We start from the raw sequence: 4,684 nt of genomic DNA, 5'->3' as shown, positions 1-4,684 counted from the left end.
TTCAATATGTACTAGAATGAAACATTTGTTTAAGAAGTTTCAAGAGTAACCTCTGAGGGAGAGATTTTGAATGGGATTGGGACAGTCCCTTCTTCAGGTTTATTTCTTCTTCACATTGATCAGAAGACACAGAGCAAGCATGACTGGTATATTCACCAGTTAAGACTGTCCTTGCTGAGTCCAAGCTAGACACTATCAAACAAGACAGAAGTCTTCTTTTTAAAGGATTTATTTATGTGTTCTTTAGAAAAGTATGGAATTACTCTTCTCCCAGCTAGGTTCATAAAACTGAGTCTGAATTTCAACCTGTGCATCTTCCTCAAAACTTGAGTGCTCTCCACACACAAGGAAATCTTCCAGGAAAATTAAAAAGGGGCAAGGGAAGCAAGACCTGAATCAAATGTAGATGACCACAACTTGTAAAACAGCTAACACAACGGCCATTGTATTATGGACACACACTAACATCACTCAACTGCTATCAGTGCCCTGCCACCTTCCTACAGTTGCTCCTCTGGTTCTAAGGATGATGAGACAGTCTCCCACAGTTCACTGGAACTTAATTCACAGAACAGCTCATTATACTGCTGCATCCCTAACTATAGGATATGCCTCCTGGATTTTCTATGCTACATCCAAGAAAATACTGATCAGTCCAGGGACACAGTAACTAACAGTATTTTGCAGCATGGCCCTCCTGTTTTGAGCTTCTCAAGAGGGGTAACTCATATCATGTCTGACACCAAAAGGAGCAATCATCTGCAGAAAGCTAATCTCAACAAAGCGGTCAGAGAAAAGATAATGGAATAGTAATAGAATGGTTTAGGTTAGAAGGGACGTTAAAGACCACCTAGTTCCAACCCCCCTGCCATCAGCAGGGACACCTTCCACTAGACCAGGTTGCTCAAAGCCTCATCCAACCTGGCCTTGAACACTTCCAGGGAGGGGGCATCCACAGCTTCCTTGGGCAACCTGTTCCAGGATCTCTGGAAAAAACATTTCTTCCTAATATCTAATCTAAACCTTCCTGTTTAAAGCCATTACCCCTTGTTCTATCACTACCTGCCCTTGCAAACAGTCCCTCCCCGGCCTTCCTGTAGCCCCTTCAGGTACTGGAAGGCTGCTATAAAGTTTCCCTGGAACTTTCTCTTCTCTAGGCCGAACAGCCCAAACTCTCTCAGCCTGTCCTCATAGGAGAAGTGCTCCAGCCCTCTGATCACCCTCACGGCCCTCCTCTGGACTCACTCCAGTAGGTTGATGTCCTTAAGTTGGGAGCCCCAGAACTGGATGCAGTACTCCAGGTAGGGTCTCGGGAAAGTGGAGTAGAGGGAGAGAATCACTTCCCTCAACCTGCTTGTGGGAACTATGCTGAACAGGTGGGAGATAAATTGAGACTGATCAAGGTTAATATTGGATTTTGCAGTGTGTTCTCAAAGCAAGTTTCACAGGACAGGAGTTGATGAATGTGTGAGGTCTGGCTGGAAAACCACCTGAGGGAGTGTGTATACTGAGATGTGCCTGAAAACGACCACGAGTGTGGGTGTGCCAAGAAGTCTCCTGATTTATGTCCTGTGTAGCTTGACTGTTTTGAGAACACAAATGTATAAATGCTAACCGTGTGAGGAGAATGGGGAAGAATAGAAAATCTTGCTAATAAAGAAGCCTGGCAACAAGGGAATCGAGGATTCTCGCTAATAAAGCAGCAGCTTACTTTACTCAGAAAAAGGATCGGAGTCCTTTTTCTTCCCATCGTCATTCGCCGCACTGCTGGCCACACTTCTCTTGATACAGCCCCAGATACAGTGGGCCTTCCTTCTGGGCTGCGAGCACCCATTGCAAGCTCATGTTGGGCTTCTCATCCACCAGCACCCGGAAGTCCTTCTCCTCAGGGCTGCTCTCAATCCATTCTCCACCCAGCCTGCATTTGTATTTGGGATATTTCTAAGATGGCCTGATTTTCCTGATCATAGAATAAGAAAGATCAGGAAGGACCTCTGTTGTCACATGGTCCAAAATCATGCTTAAAGCAGGGGGAACGTTAAAGCTGGACCTAACTATAAAGGTAGATCAGGTTGCTCCATGTCAGATTCAATCAAGTTTTGAACATCCCAAAGATGCAGATTCCACAAATTTTCAGAGCAGCTTGTTCCAAAGTCTGACCACCCTCACTGTGATTTTTCTTCCTATTGGAATTTCACATGTTGCAGCTTGTGCCCATTGCTCCTTGTGCTTTTGCTGTGCACCTCCAATAAAAATGTGTCAATCTTCTCTATATAGTGAAGAGAGAAATAAAGTGCCTAAGAGGCATTCCAGAAACCTCATATGCAAAAAATCTGTCATCAAACTGGAACAAGCTGGGCAGAAGGCGGCCAGAAATCCAGGAAGTAATTTAAATAGAGAGAGGTGCTGAAGATTAACAGGCTTAATTTATCATGTTAGAATTATCACTATTCTAGATGATTAGACAATTAATTATCCATCAAATAAGGAAATAGTAAGAGAAATTAGCATACAGTAATTTGTGCTACACTTTTTAGAGCTTATTGGCTTTGGAATTAGGAAGCAACTTTTAAAATTTTCTTATATATATATTGAGGGTAGATTTTAAAAATTATGTTCCACTATATTTGAAATTAATCACTTTCCCTCCAGCACATATTTATTAAAGTGGTACTATCTGTGAAGAATGCTACAAGTAGGTTTTGTATTACGACTTCTGCCTAGAGCAGAGTTATCTAAGTATAGATGACCAAGTATAAAGAAATAAATTCAAAAGAGGTACGGAATGGAAGTAATGGAATAGCTGCAGTTGTTTTAAAAACAATGATTAAATGTACTAAGATAAGACCCAACAATAAGACTATCACATAAAATGTTTTCAGTATTATAAAAACAATACAACAGGTCTTGGTGTGCTCCAACATAACAATGTGGTGAAAAGTAATTTAAATATAATTCTTTTAAGAGGATGCATAAGTACAGATCCAAAGTGAAACCCTAGATTAAAGAATTGAGTTGTTTCCAAACCCAGCATAATCCTGATACATGGAAAAGACAAACATCAGGTTTGACTGGCCACAGTAGTGCAAAAACAATAAGGACTCTGTGAAATACTTGAAGAATCAAAGATATTAAAGGCTGAAAGAAACCTAAAGCAACTGTCAGAACCCTTTTCCAACCCAAAGGCATGAAAAACTGACCTCAGGCTCTTCATACCTCATCCAGAAATGTAAGAAAGTAGAAGAAATAGGAATGGAGCTTTGCAGAACACAAAACTCAGTTTCATATGAGACAGGTTCAATCTGACTGGTACAGAGTTGTGCAAACTGCGTCCTGTCTGTGTCAGAATCCTCTCAGTACCAGCATGAAAAGCACCCCTTTGAGATGGGTTTGCCATGTGTGACCAGTACCCCCAGCTCCTGACCCCCATCTAGACAATGACTGTAATATGGATCCTGCAAGCCAAGCATTAAGATGTGACCCGATCTGCAGAGGGTCCAGGTGACTAGGAACCATAAGCTAAGCTGTGCTATAAAATTCTGTGCTATGCTACTTACAAAACTGTGCTATACCTATTCTGATTGTTAAAAATCCTGTGCTACTCTGATCATAAAATCCTGTTAAAATAACGCTTCAATTGTAACTACAACTTAGTGTCATCATCATTCTGCCAGGGATCCCCAAAAGAACTTGTCTGTCCCCACAGTTTTGGATGACTGGTGCATCAGAATAAACCGGTGCAGTCGCCAGGATCCCTGTGTCGGAGCGATGACTGATTTCCCTGATAAAATGGGCCTCCTGGAGAAAGGGGTGTACAGAAAATGGATGGCAAGATCCCAAGGGGGACAAGAAGCAGCTAGAGACAACAACCCATGATCCAAAAGCCATATGGAATAAGTTAAATAAATAGAAAGATATGTGTAAAGTGAAGAAGGACAGGTGGAAGGAAGGAATGTGCTGGCTGTTAGTTGCAGTATGGAAAACTGAGAACGAACAAGTTGAAAGGTTAGAAGAGGAAATTATAAAGTTGAAAGGTGAACTGTCTGTGAAGGATTTAGAATTAAGTATAACCAAAGTAAAGGCTGATAGTCAGTCTGGAAAAAAAGAGTGTATCTTAAAAAACAATTAGTGCCAGAAGTTATAGAAAAAGCAAGAAAACGTTGTGAAAAACTGTTAAAAGATAGCAATATAGACCCCGTAAAGGTCAGTGTAGCTATGTAAAATAGTGACTGGGATGGAGACATTTGGGACAGCCCAGATGAATCTGATGAGGTGATTCTGCACCAGTATGACCCCTGACCAAAAAAGAAATCACTATTGATGACCCACTGGGGAACAATTCACAGAGAAGGGATACTGCTAACTTAGAAGATTTTAATGTGGATTATTTGCAAAAAACTCAGGCAACCTAACAAAAATTACCTGGACAATCAATAGTTAAATGGTTGCACCCCTCTGGCATGATAACGCTGCAGGAGTGAGGCAAAAGGCTTAGATTTAGATCCTAGAACTTTTCTCACCCTCAGAGGGAATTTTGCTTGAACCTTATGGACATTAGCTATTCAGTGGGCAAGAGGGGTCCCTTATCAAGATTGGAGCAAGGAACCTACAGTTCCTTGGCAGGGTCCAGATGAATTGAAGGAAGCATAATTACAAGTGACTGTTATAACCTTACTACATCGAG

General features: G+C 41.5%; 1 protein-coding gene across 2 annotated transcripts in view; it reads right to left on the bottom strand.

Moving 5' to 3' along the window:
* The window catches only part of ZFAND1 (zinc finger AN1-type containing 1), a 12,977-nt gene that overhangs the window by 1,075 nt on the left and 7,218 nt on the right, over positions 1-4,684 (bottom strand). The window lies entirely within an intron of this gene.

This window comes from Antrostomus carolinensis, unplaced genomic scaffold (assembly GCF_000700745.2).
Source record: "Antrostomus carolinensis isolate BGI_N321 unplaced genomic scaffold, ASM70074v2 scaffold4737, whole genome shotgun sequence".
Classification (NCBI taxonomy): Eukaryota; Metazoa; Chordata; class Aves; order Caprimulgiformes; family Caprimulgidae; genus Antrostomus; species Antrostomus carolinensis.
This window is presented reverse-complemented; position numbering and strand designations above follow the sequence as displayed.